Here is a 14,567-nt window from a genome sequence, read left to right as displayed (position 1 = left end):
TGGGGGAAAAGTACAGATTTGGAAAGAAAGGGACCTTAATGTATACTTTTCATCCTTTTTACAGGGTGACTTTAAAAAAGAAAAATGTCTTTTTTTCATTTTTTTTTTCCCCTCCACAAACAATTCTCTTGTATTCCAGGCAGGTAATTACAGGGGAAAGTAAATGTTAGTTCTTTAAAAGAAAGGGTTTAGGTTTCTTCAGAAGCTGAGACAAAGTTTTGCCTGAATGATGAAGAGCAGGCACTTAGAGAGATCTGCATCTGACAGCTCCTAGCCAGACTTACCATGAGTCCTGGAGCAAAATATTGTGGTGAATTTCTCTTGTCTGGAACAAACACTATGAATTTTATTTTGAAATAGTGGCATCCTTGTACAACCCCTGCTTCTCCCTTGAAGATGTCCACTGTAAAATGCAATAGTACTTGCTCTATTCCTTGCAGGCCCCCAGGTAATCTCCCTCAGCATCAACACCTGGGACAAGACAGACGTGACACTGCTCCTCTAATTTCTGCCACAGAGACAAAGGGCAAAATTAACATCTCTCCATAGAAACAAACACTTCTAAAAGTCAGAAGCCATTTACTCTGAGTATTGCTATCGCTTAGCTTGCTGTAGACTTACTCCCTTGAGCTGATATTCAACACAAGCTGCTACAACAATATCCTTTCACAAACGCAGCCCGCACAGCGTCTTACGGAAAATGTCTTCTGCGGAACTCAAAGCCCCAGTAAACATGTCTAAAATCTCTCCCCTTCACAGTGGGCACTGAAGCCCGTTGAAATCTACCTGGAGTTTTTTGCTGCAGCCCTGTCAAGTGAAATACCCTCTTGCTTGTGGACTAAAAGGCACTGGCTGACGCTTGTAGCCATGCTTGGCCTGCACTGACTGATGTTTCTTCGCTGCTGGCATGCCAACTTTCCTACAGGTCGTGAACTTTAGAGTGGCTCTTCTCCAGCACGGTACATTTAGAGCAAAATAAAGGGAATAGAAAGGGTGCATACGTCTGCAAGTGAAAAAAAATCTTCTCTATAAATACAGAGTTTAATCTCAGTTCCACTTAAATCAATGGAAAGGCTTTCAATTACTTCAATGACAGTGAAGTCAATTTTGCCAGGATTTTACCTATGTTTAATTTTAGCCATAACAGCTTGTGTTTTCAAAAGTAACCTGTGATTTAGGATACCTCTATTTCTAGGTATATTGTAAGATGGCCATTAGATGTCCACTTTCACAGGAGAAGAGTTCTCATTCTGTCCCAAAAGATCAAGCTGGGCAATGAGAAGAAACATCATCCTTTGAAAACAGTCTTGACTGTATGTTTGTTTATTTTGTAGTGTTGCAGTGTTAAAATTAGAATGCTGCAAGGTTAAATTGTAATGTGATCAGATTCAAAATCAAGGGGGAGTCAAGACAAAAGAACAGCAACATCAGGAATAACAACCATAAGAGATGAATGACGGCAATCAACAATGTCTTCTGCTCTTTAGTCACTGCGAGGTTCTCGATGAAAAAGGTGGCATTTGTTACAAACCACAGGATCTGGTTCATCCTGGAGTGGCAGATGTGAAACAGTCACTGATGGAGACTGTATACATCATTTAATCAGCTCATTTTTTCCACATCTTTATCCACTTTAGTAACTTTGGGTTTAAAATAATAAGCTATTTTTACAAAGATAGGGAAGTAACCTAATGACCTTGAGGTAGTAATTTCAGTCACTGATTCCAATGAAAGTAATCTACCCCTCAGATGTCCAGAATTTTGGCATGAAAAGTGTAACTAGCAAACAGTGAATACAAAAAAAAGAGGAAGACAAGACATAGAGTTTGCATGGGACACTCTCAGAAGAGAAAGTTTTAAAATATTGTCTCTTTATGCAATAAATCGAAGAAGGGAGGGGGAAGTTACTTTAAAATGTGGGCATAACAACTAAAACTCCTCTTCTTGGCCTGCAGGTGATTTTAGAGACCAGTCATGGTCTGTTCTGCCTCCAGCACACAAGTGGGACCTTTCTGTTTGCATCTGACCAGCCTAGTGGAAGGGAAGATGGATTAGCACTTTCTCAGGCAGAAGGTACTTAAAGCCCTGGTATTACTTCCCTAAAAGATCAGTTTCAGAAACTGGAATGAAGCTTCAGATTTCTACTATCCCATTCCAACAGGTACACCTGTGCAATGTAAATGCCCTGGTTTGACAGTTAATTCAAGATCAGAAACATCATTATGAAGACATATTCTCGCATGTGGTAGCACTCAATTTAAAAAACATCACGTATTTTATTTCTGTTAGAAATTACAATTTACACTTTAAAGTTCAGGTTTATGGACAGGGCGATAGCATTTCAGCTAAACAGAAAATGTAATACTTTTTTTTTACAAACTGGTGAGATCACTGCATTGTTGTCCTTATGCTATTTACAACTTTTTATTATCCTGGTTTTGGTCAGAATTCAAAATACAGTTATGTGGACTTAGCAAAAGGGAGCAAAAGCACTTTCTGCTCCTTGTCTCACTGTTTTCAGATCTGTAGCTGTTCTCTACATTGTCAAGCCAAACCCCAAACCAATGAAAATTTTCTGAACTAATTGCACTGGTGGACTGCTGAAAAAACTTATTTACTAGGCTTTAGAAAGACAAATGGGAAAAGAATGGCCTGGCTACGTTCTGAGTTGGCTTTCTGGAAGGATTTCTTTGAACTTCACCCAAAACTTAAGGGCCTGGGATGTTCTCCCATTCAAAATATATTTCTGAACCACAGGAGCTATTTCTGCACCTACCTGATACATTCTCTGCCTCACAAAGAAAGGACTCCTACAATTTCAGTAGTTTAAAATCACATCTCTCTCTCCATGCAGCTCAGTTAAATGTGCTGAGTCCCTTGTTTAACTGAGAGCAAGCAGAGAGCAGGCTGGAAAAAAAGCCCTGCAAAGAACACGCTTCGCTGTTAGTCATATGCAGTCCACATGTGTGGTTACAATCCCTCCTGCAAGGAAGATCCCCCAGGCCTGCAACCTCCCAGACCCACAGCAAGACTAAGCTGGTGATACTCCAGCTCACAGGAATCTGCCTCATTCCTTCTCCCAGCTGGGTGTGCTTGATGGTTTGATGGCACAAAGTTTCCTGTTGCACCCAGCTCTGTTTGCTTTAAAACCATTAGAAGGTCCCTTGTGCCAGAATAATTACACTTAGGCTCTTAAAAACCAAAACCTGACCCAAAATGAATAATTATTTAATTCTTCTTTTAGTCTTTTAGGTTATTTATATGATTTACAGAATTTTACACTACCAACTCGGAAAAAAAACCCTACTAATGGCTAGCTTAAAACCTACTCCTTTAGATTCTAATCATGATCCGGGATTGCTCCATTTTCCTGCATTTAATGTATCACTGTAATAAATTCACTCTGTAAAGGAGACTCAGCATTGAGGTGCAGCAACAACATGAAAAAGACGGCATGGCAGGAGCTGGTTTCATAACCTTACACACGATGCAGCTGTAAGAACAGGTTTCTTCTTTCACAAGCAGGCAATGCCCTGTCTCTGTGCTCACAATCACCCATCATCACCTTCTGTCATTCACCCACAGATTTTCCTTTCCAAAGATCATTGTTAAGTGTTCAAGGTGCAGACATCACCATTGTTCCCCTGTAACACATTATCTTGGCAGTTAGGGAAGGGATTTCCAAGTTTCCAGTACAAAAGCACTTAAAGGCACTTCAGAAATAAGATGGGAGAGAAGGGAGTGACAAGGCAGACAAGGGAAGGCAGAGGGGATACCAGAGGAGAAAGGAAATACAAGGAACGTGCAGCCTGGAAGCTAAGGGGTTCCTATCAGTGCCCTTCAGATTAAGATATTGGAAGTATCTTCAAAGCCCACTGAGGACACTGAATTGTACTTTTGCACACAGAGTTGTCAGAGGTCAACAGCTCCATTTCTAACAGGGAACAAACCCAGTGGGCTTGTGGAATAAAACAAGAACAGGTATTTTTGGTCAGCCTCCTGATGAAGAGCGCATCAGTTTGAAGCAGTGCACCAGAGAAGCTTTTGGGCACCTGCTGGACGGCTGCTGACGTGGGAGCTGTGTGTGCACTGCTCAGGAAACAACGAATGGCTGACAGGAAATGATCAAAATCAAACAGTAACTCTTTGCTTAGAGGCCAAAGGACTAGGCTTTGTTTCTCAAGCCACAGGAAGCAGCACATTTAAGATGCTCAGGACTGATGCAGTTAGTTACAGGGTAGGATAATATTCTTTGAAGATTCCTATGGCCACACTTCCAGCAAAACAGGAGGCATATCCTGACCTTTGTATCCACATCATTGCCCAAGACTACCAACTGTCTTCCATCCTGCAGTCCTGCTAAGATGTATAAACTCACAAAATCATGTACTGAGATGAAAGCCCCTTTCCCACGTGTTACAAACTGGTGTTTTTGGTATAATACTGTCCCAGTACATCCACCTGTAAAACTTGGACCGATGCTGTAAGGAGAAAATTACCTAGGAAGATGTGAAGAGAAGTTTGAGTGCCATAAAGCCAATGAGGTCTAACTGGATACTTGCTAAAGATTAAAAATTACCACAGTTTCAAGAGCTCAGTGCTTAAGTGCATTCCCTAAAGCCTGATGATGGAAATCCTCTCAGGAAACTAATACAGGGGATGAAGCAGAATTTAAAATAGTCCATCTATTAGACATTGGGTGGGAAGGAATCCATTTCTGTTGCTATTTAGGGCCACAACATTTCTTTGAGTAGAAAATCACACAATACCATTTTTGTTAAGCTTAGATGTATTCAAACATAAACTTCTTTAAAAGAATCCAATTAAAGCACTTTTTCATGTTTAAACATATTCCAAATAATGTGTTACTCCTTATTGCAGCACTTGTTCTGTCTAAAAACCACATTTGTATTCATACAGATGAAGTCTGACCAGTTAAATTTTGGTGTTACTACTCCTGTTGAAGTTGCCCCCTAGACTGGGAATACAGTTTGACCGTGCTATTAAATTAGGCACCCTAGGAAAGCCAACTAACTGAAATATGGTTTCTTCCAGGAAATCCGGAAAGGATCACATTTTCCCTTTCCTGCAGTTCCTGACTCCTCTCCAATTAGGGAAAAGAAAAGCAGACAGATTTCTCTAACAACTCTTCCTCATGAGGATCTCGATGATCAATCTCAAAAACTCCACAGGGAAGACAAGAGAATCATATGGTTATCTCCTGTCAGGCAGAAGATCTTACCAGTGTTTCCTGCCCCAAGAGTTAGTACCACGTAAGCTCTTTCTCTTGATACCTTTGAGGACTTCAGTGTGCTCATAAATCCTAAAGAACCATAAAAGAAACTGGGACTGATAGGAAATCATAAAAGAATTGATGTTTAGCTACAGAAGAACATTCCTTGTTTTGGAAATACACTCTTACAGACTGCTGTTTTTAAGGGTTATTAGTGGGTATTTACCTTTTGAACACAAGTACATTTACTTTTGTGTCTGTGGAAACAGACGCACAACTTTTTTTGGTCTTGGTTCTGTAAATATTCAATTAAGCTAATAAACATTTAAACTGAAACAAATTAACTGTGCCGGTGCAATATTTCCGTTTCAATTAACCTTTTAATTTTAATGTTCATCTGCCTACTTTCAATATAATTTAAGGCTGGTAAAAATCCAGGAAATCTTTAACATAAGTGAAAGATAGCCTGACTGGAATGATAATAAATCCTTAGGTAAGATGTCAGCAATGATTTTCCGGGCAAATTGACAATAAAGAACGGTGATGCATTTATGAAGCCCAGGGGTTACGAAAATGAAAAAAACCCCAACCCTTTTTTTTGTCTTGCTCTGCTAACTTCAGCAGAATTAACAGTCAAGATGTTCCTAGTTTTCCAGTATTAGCATTCCTCAGTGCCCCCTCAGCTTCAGCGCTGTTGTCAAAGGGTGCTTGAAAGTCTAATCTGCCTCTTTCCATTCTAAGAAGCACTCCACACAAAAATACTCCTAACTAGAGACAGCCAACAGGCTTTTAGTCCCCACCTCGTGACATAAACGTGTGAGAAGGAACATTCCTAATTACAGTTAGTAGGTGGGTGGGTGGCACAGTGCCTCTCAGCCCTGCAAATCCAGCTGCTTTCAGTCCAGGCTCGGCTGCGGCTCTCAGTGAGGCGGGGATGGTTGGCCTCAGAAGCAACCAGAGCTGCTTCAGCATCTCAGAGGAACAGCACACAGCTTGACACCATTAACAGACTACCTGCCCAGCAAAAGGAAGGGAGACTTGCAGTTAGCAAGCCAACTCTCCTTGACCCAATCTGACAGCACTTCTTAGGTCACTTATCTTTAATAAAAGAGCTCATGACATTTCATCTTTTCATCAGTCGTCTTTCTTTCTGGAAATCATGTAAAACGAAGTAATTCAACCCAATAATTTGTGTCTAATGACAAACATGAATTACTTTAAGTGTGTCTGCGTGTGCACTTGTGCATATATGCACACTCAAAAGCAAGTATTTGAGGCTTGGGCTACATGGGACAGGCAGGGAGGGAGGGAGGTGTCTTGTCATAGATTAATTAATTAGTATAGCCTGAAGTTGATGGAGGAGGTGATAGAATCACAGAGAAGAGCTTTTCCTTAGCTCAGCATCTGGATAGGAGCTTTAGTCTTTGATGTTTAGAGCCACAGACTATCTCAGCACAGGTTTATTGGGGGACAAATCTGTTGGAAGAAGCTGTGCTCCCTTTCAACTCAAAGACCTAACATCTCTTGAGACTCACCAGAGGCCCTGAGTTTCTGGCTAAAGGAGCTGATTTTCTTCTTTCATAGGAAGTTAATTCCTTACTGAAAATAATCATTTGCACATATTCCCGAATGCATCTTTAAGTTTTAGGGTGTCTGCACTATATGCTCACCTTAAAGAGCTTTTCTTTTGGCTGTACCTCTACTACTCCATCAGGATAAGAGAATTTCAGGGTGTCACAGCATTTGGCATTTTTTCCTTAAGAGGCTGTAATACTGGAAACAGGAGGCTGAACAGACTCTTTTGCTCTGCAAAAGAACAAAGAAGTTTTCCACGGTTCACAGCTGCAGAAAACAACATGCAACAAGCCTGAAAGCAGGGGAGCTCTAGCATCTCATGACTGCTCTGTAGCATAGACTCGTGATCTGTGAGCACCTGGGACTTGGCAATACTGAAAGCAAGCTCCTCAGAGAAAGAATTACAGGAAGTCTGACCACAGATAAATGTGGCCAAATGGCAGCTTTTCATCTGTCCTTGAGGCATTAATATACAAGCCTCCTTTCCTTGCTTAGAGGCCACAGCAGTCCTGGACCAGAGCTTCTTTTTCTACAAGTTGTGAATGTGTTTGACCTGTTTCAGCACATACTTAAAGCTGAAATGGGTGAAGCCAGCCCAACAGACATTGGAGATAAACATCCTGATGCCACAAGCTCTTGTGCTCTAGGAAGAACCGAATCAACTTCTCCCAGGATGATTTCACAGCCAGCTTTCTTCCAAAGAGAACAGTTTTCTTTAATTTTCTATGTTGAATGTTTTAAGTGGCTGGACCTCTTGGAAATAACTGTTCCTGAGAGCACAGTTCCTGCATGTGAAGAAGACACTCTGGACTGCTGCCAGTGCCCACTCGGCCCTGGAGATGTTAGCCCTCCCTTTGGAAACGTTTTTGTTCATTTTGATTGAGCCAGATGAACATTCGGATGTGGAGCCCAAGCTCCTGGAGTTAGCATCTGCTACTGTAATCATCCTTGTACATATTTATCCCTAGAAAAATATCACAGCCATCTGATGGTTGAGTGAGGGACTGGCCTGCTCCTACTGGTGCACATATTCCTATATCAATTAGTCACTGCAAGTTGTTCCATATTGGAATTTTGCCTACGTTACTATTTGCATACAAGGCATACACACATCATATCACGTAGCCTTGCAATTTGGTGTCTGTTTTGATTCCTACTAATCAAGATTCCAGATTTCTTTCTTCTCAGAGGCTGACACACAGTCATGTCAGTTCAATGGATTAATTTTTTTCTTTCCAGTCAAGTCACTTAGGTACTTCTGCTGTTTTCCACAAATTCAAATCTAGTAAAAGGATTATCATATCAATAAATTGTGTGATTTAATCTGTAGGAGTGGGCAGATGAGATCTCCCTTGCAAATTTGTTGACATTATTAATGAGTTACAGTTTTAATGCTGAATAAAATCTGCATTGCAAAACTGTGCAGTAAATTTATTCTCATGGCACAGTAGTGCATTTTAGCAGTCTTCCATGACTTTCTCAGCTGGTTCAGGTACAAGAGGCACCCATAAACTAAAGAATTATTGTTTGTTTTACTGCACCTTTCAGAGGTTTCAGCTAGCAGCACGTATTATTTGTTTTGAAGGTTTTAAAAAAGATTCAGAGGGGTTAATGAGACAGTAGAAAGTAAGAGGAACAAAAGTCCAAGGGGGAAGGTTCATATGTACTCACAGATCCTATAAATAAATAAAATGTGATATTTGAAAACATGCTATTCTTCACCAAACCATGATCAGGATTATAATCTTTAAGAACATCTGTAGAGTCTAATATGGTCATAGAAAAAACCCAGGCAATGGAATGCTATTTGGTGAAGGAAGCCACCTTTTACTGACAGTGCTCATACTCCTTCTGTTCACCATGCTTCATCAAGAATATGATTTTTGATACCCAGACATCCATAATCTCTTACCTTTTTGCTAGTCTAGCAAAGATGACTAGCTGGACACTCTTCCCAAAGTTGTTTTGCTCAATAATGCAGCCTTTAACTGATACTCTCACTTCCTTTTCTCCCTTCCTTGTGATAAACTATTACATCTGTGATTCCAAACACAAATGGAGAGTGGCAGTACTCAGTAAGAAGGAACTCTGTTTCCTTTTATCTAGATTCCTTAATTTTTTAATTCCCTGGACAAACTCACTCCTAGTGCATCTCTGTAACAGCTAGACAGTGTGTTAGTGATACTATGCTATGAATCACTTGCATCCCTGGTGCCTTACACTTGGGCCACAATGAATGGGTTGTATTAGTGAAAGAGCTCCTGGGTGTTTGAATTAGGTTCCTCATTCACCCAATCAAACAAGGTCCCTAAATCTAGACAGATTAAGCTCCATTGATTGCTTAAATAATTTGACCTGGACTCCCTTGCTCTGCTTGAAGTGGTGGAATCAGAGCTAAATCACTGTCACTGTCCTACTTCGCTTGAGTTTTCCCTTGTACAGCTAATCTTCCCCTTCAAAGACTTCCACCCTTTCTAAATACTCATTTTCAAGAACCCCTACTCAACTTCTTGCAAACCTGTCTCATTCTGGGATCAGCGATCCTTAATGGACTGCACGTTTATATGGTTTTTTATTTCACAGATTCTCTCCTGTGAGCTGACAGGCAGAGTGGCTGCTTCTTCCACTCTGTTGAAGTCACCTCATTACAGCCAGGGGAGCCTCACTCAACCCTGAGCTGTGACTGCACAGTTCCCACAGTGCGGCACAAAGCACACTTGCTCTGTGCTGTGGGAAAGCTGCCTACCACTCAAGGTTTGGCTCAGTTATACCCCAACTCAGACTGTCCCTTCTTGCCACTGAAAGGGGTGAGTAAAGGGAAGGTCTGGCCTTTGCAACATCCCTCACTTTGCACAGGAATGCTTCCAGTCTGCCAATAGTGGCAATGAGCGCTTTGAACTCTGGACCACCAGGGCTATAAATGTATCTGGAGAAACAGAAGGGTTGCTTGAAATCTTTTACTTAGGGCAGTGGAGGAAAACTGCACATTTCAACACTCTTGATACGTTGCCCTACGTTAAAGTAGTGGTAAGTGGTAAGAAAGAAATATGTTCTAAGTTGTAGATAATAGAAAAGCATTCAAAATGTTGGTAACCCTTCATGGGAAGCAGGAAAAGTACTAAACCATCTAACTTGAATTTCAGGAAGGTTCACCATCTTCTCCACTACCGTTTTGGTCCCTCAGTTTTTCCCCTTCTAAAGTACTGTTGTCTTCCTCCACCTAAAGCATGCCACTTGAAAACCTGACACATTTAACCTAGTGATGAGTAAAAGCAAAAGAAAAGGTGCATAAAGAACATGGGGGAGTAAATAGTTTTTTGAGTTTGACATGGGTCTGAATAAACATAGAAGTTCAAGGCTGACATTAATTATTTCTCTTTACCTGTGTGGATGAATGGTTAACAGGGTAAAACCCACAATAACCTGTGGCACTGTTTCCACTTTCATGTCTTTACAGGTGCACTAATGTTTGTTTAACTGCATTAACAACACTGCTAGGTTTAAGGAGGCAGCAGAAAACCTGAAGGAGTAAATTACATGAAAATTCATTTCCAAGAAGACTCAGGCACCCTGATGAAGCAGATTGGGAGGGAGAGAGGAAGAAATGTTAATAAATGCTAAAGGGAGTAGATAATTTGAAAGTACTGATAATAAAAATCACTAAGTAGATAATGCCCTAAATTCTGACTGACAACAGAGATGTTCTGAACCACTGTGCAGACAATAACAAAACCAAAACTTGTTCAACATCTTCAAGTGAAACTGAAACAACAAAAAACCCCTTATATATACTTTTTGCATTGATTTGAGGACAATCACCTCCTAACCTGTAAGACTGGCCTCTCTGCAGTAGAAGAGTCCCTCTAACAGTTTCAACCATTGCCAATGTTTTCACATTGTCACATTAGCAAAGCAACTTTAAAAAAACCCCAACACTTGGAAAAGCTAAGAGAAAACTCTCTGGAAAGTTGAGCTGCCACACAGAGGAGGGTTAAGATCTCAGGTTAATCGATGCAGCTGTACCTTACCTGGTTCTGCAGTTTAACACCTCCACACGCCTCTACCTTCCGCTGTGCACAGCATGTGCTGGGAGCTGGAGCATTTGACCTTCCCCAGCTCTCCACCAGAAACTCCAGTGCAACCTTTACCTTCAGCAAAGAGCTGTGTTCCTTCTCCCCCTCGTGTTCTGCGCAGAGCAATCTAATACACCTCATCATGTGGTGTGTTGCTATAGCAGCAATGAATCCAGCTGCTGCAACACAAAAGACTGACAAAAAGTTGGGTTTTTTTCCTGTCCACCCACCCGGTAAAAGTCAGGGTTGTTTTCTTGTGCAGCAAATCTAACCCAGATAGACTCATGTCACCTGTGAGAGCTAAGTAGCGGCAAAGTCTCAAAAGAGAGACGCAAACTATAGGTTTTGCTTTGGGGGACGACTTGGGGTTTATTTTTAAGAAAACAAATGAGTCAATAGTATGAAATCAACACCCCTTAAACAGATAATCATTATTTTTCTGCTCCTGCCATTCACTGGTTTCAAAATTTAGGTCCTTATCTCCATAGGAATTGCAATCACAAAATCATGCTCAGCAGTCAGAAATGCAGTGGTAATACAGGTACAGATACAGAGCCAGTACAGGTGACAAACACCCGATTTACACCTTCAGAAACAAAGAAACCATGCACTTCCACTATTGTGGTCTGGGAAAAAAGGTTTACGAAATTGTTTGCTTGTGGAACAGAAAATAATTTCTCTGTAAAGTACTAAATAATCATTATTAATAGTGCCCTACTAGAATAAGAGCGAGGACTAACCACAGCAGAGCCTTCTGAGTTAAACATTGATGCTGTACAGCTTCAAATGTATTCTTGCACTACTGAGACATCTTAGTAATACCATTCAAAGTCTGCCTTGGGAAGTGTACTAGAATACATGAATTGGTATGTACTAGATGTATGTATGTACTAGAATATGTACTAGAAAATGTACTAGAATACATGACCTCTAAGGTCCCAGTCTTGTAACTGCATCTTTGAGAACAAATTCTTCCTGCAAAGCAAGGCCGAATTTTTCCTCCAGCAGTTTCAGCACAGAAAAGGACAGAACACGCAACGTAGCCAAGCCTTTCACCCGCAGAAAGATTCTGCAAGAGCAGAGACTGAAGTGGCAGCAACCTGATATCTGCCATATGAACTGCGCCTTGCTTTCCTGAAGTGGTCCTAATGAGGTTTTCCCAGGAACCTGCCTTCCCCGAAATGTGCTAGGCATTTAGAGTAGTCCAAACTGCTTCTCATTTTCAAGATTAAAATCTTGTTCAAGGTGTGAAAGATACTATTGCTCCAGGAGTGCCTGAATTAAGAAAGTAGTTCAGCAACTACATCATCAAAAAGTCTACTTTTCTATTTAGTTCTCCATTTATCTGAGCATAATGGAAGATGTAGAAAAAACCAGCTACTGCAATCACGGACCTCAACCCACTACGTTAGAGTCCAAAATAAAAATAAAAATAAACCCCTAATTACTAATTCATTCTCTTTTACTGCTTTATAAGTAGAGTCAAACTCTATCCAAGTTAATTCATAGTATTTTTACCCTATTTTCATACAAGGCTTGCCAAAGCTGTTTGTGGAATCTGCATCTTGCTGTATCTGTCAGCAAAAGCTGGCTTTGGAATTCACAGATCTCCAGTTTTGAAGATGCTCAAAGCTGCAGTTGTTCTAAGAGATCGCTGAAGATGGAAAACAGCCATGGAGGCTCCTGGAAGCGTCACCTTACTCTGCCTTGAAACAGGTATTTACTTATTGATTCACTTTTAAAATTCTGTCTGGCACTCTGGATACAGGGTCAAAACACATGGTGCAAGAGGATTCTCCACAGAATAATCTCTACAATTACTCAGTGCCATCCTCTTGTTAATACACAGTGAATTTTCTTCCCCTGATGCTGACTATCAGAACAGATAGGCCATAAAGCACAGCCTGAAGTTGAATAATGTGTCTGAGTTTCAACTGCTACACAGTTGTTTGCAAGCTCTGTGTTAAGTACTTCACACACAAACAATTGCAAAAAAGCCCCAAAAGCTGAAAGGCAAGCAAACCTTCTATGCACATCTCTTAATATTACAGTCTGTCTTGAGTACTGTTAGTGGCTTCACTCAAATTCTGTACAGAGTAAAAAAGTGAAAAAGAAAACCTACTGAGGGAGTCTAATGGACTATTAAACAACATCACCTGTTATAAAAGAAATGAACACAGCCTTTTGAAGAGCAATATCCCTCAGTATGAACCATCAGTACGATCCAGGTCAGGCAGCTGAAGCTGCAGGCTGGAGCCCCAGCAGAAGTCCCCCCCACCCTGTGACCAGAGGGCTTTCCCACTCAACAGAACTTGCGGTTGTACAGCACCTGCTCACTGTTTACAGAAGGGCTGACAACACATGGATTAACAGAGCCATAATTTCAATAATTCATGTCTGCTCTGATGTCCCAAGGCCAAAAGCAAGCTCCTGTGTCACTCATGATTTCACGCTTTCACAGTTTTTATCTTTCCTGCTGTGTTCCAGCTCTCCTTCATCCCACGGATTTGTAAAAAACTTCAGGGGACCTGCAGGAAAATCCAGACAGTTTTAGAAATTGTGCCTGTCAGTAATGGAAGACAGCCCTGAACTCTACAGGTTTTTTTAAACACAGGTAGGCACCTGGAATGTGCTAAGAAAGGTGGAAACCAGCTTCCAGATGGCAGTTACTTTTGTACGGAAAGAGTTGGGCACGGCTTGAAGCATCATCGCGTGCTTACTGTTCTGGAACAGAGTCAGTTAATAACTACCTGGGAAATGCAACAGGAGAAGGAGCCAATGTCAAATGTACTCACAGGAAGGTTACTCTGCCTTTCTTTAAACACCTGTTGGGCAGGGACTGCCTGACAGAGATGGCATCAAGCACATATGTGCTTCTAAGACGAATGGCTATTTTCCCATCAATGTATATTCTCATCAGAAATGCTACTTAACCTTCTAGAGGGCTCTGTTCCTACTGCCATAGGGTAACTGATCCTCTCACACAATACTCAAGCCATACAAAATAAAGGTAAAACTTGGCTCCTGTGAGTGCTGACTCCCTCTGGATGAACTCAGCCTGCAGCAGACTTGCCAAGACTTGACTCTCCCTTTTAAAAGGCAGTGTGGGATGGGATAATGGCACTGCTCCGGCACTTCCAAAGCCAAGCAGGACATGGCACAGGGAATCACATCTCACTGCCCCACTTGCCCAACAGACAGCATGACTTCCTTCACAGCATCCCTACCCAAGCATCAGGCAGCTGCTTGGGTCAACGAGGAGAAAAGGCCTCCCCAGTGCTGCCCAAAGGGCTGAAAGCTGGGCTGCAACCCCAGGAGATTGCGAGACACTAAAAGGAAACAACCTGTGGTTGGGTCTGTTTGCTGTCAGATTTCTGAGCCAGAGATAATCACAGTTTTAGGCTTTCCTTTATATAAAGACCAGTGCCCAGACTTCTTTCCACATTTAACTGCTTTCACAAGGAGCGAGGACCATTAAGTCCCATTGATCCAAGATGCATCCTGGCTGAGCCAATCTCTGTGTCTCGGCAGAGCTGCTGGGCACGGTGCAAGGGCACCCAGCTGGCTCCTGAGGAGTGTCAAAATGCTGTGCCAGCTCTGGTTCACACCCTGCCATGCTGGACGCAGGCAACTCTTGCAGTCACTTGGAAGTCACCACCAGATGATCCTGAGGGACCTAGGCTCTG

General features: G+C 41.6%; 1 protein-coding gene across 7 annotated transcripts in view; it reads right to left on the bottom strand.

Moving 5' to 3' along the window:
• The window catches only part of DTNA (dystrobrevin alpha), a 223,487-nt gene that overhangs the window by 113,533 nt on the left and 95,387 nt on the right, over window positions 1-14,567 (bottom strand). Inside the window, exon 1 of one of the 7 annotated variants that reach the window (XM_048329117.1) lies at window positions 10,837-10,979. The exons of 5 other annotated variants lie outside the window; for them this stretch is intronic. The gene's annotated coding sequence lies outside the window, so the exon portion shown is untranslated. Of the gene's footprint in view, window positions 1-6,903; window positions 6,929-10,836; window positions 10,980-14,567 lie in introns of those variants that run through there. One more of the 7 variants, XM_048329119.1, reaches the window with a different exon arrangement.

The sequence above is a fragment of the Corvus hawaiiensis genome, chromosome 26 (assembly GCF_020740725.1).
Source record: "Corvus hawaiiensis isolate bCorHaw1 chromosome 26, bCorHaw1.pri.cur, whole genome shotgun sequence".
Lineage (NCBI taxonomy): Eukaryota > Metazoa > Chordata > Aves > Passeriformes > Corvidae > Corvus > Corvus hawaiiensis.
The sequence above is the reverse complement of the archived record's forward strand: the minus strand, read 5'-3'. Positions and strand labels throughout refer to the sequence as shown.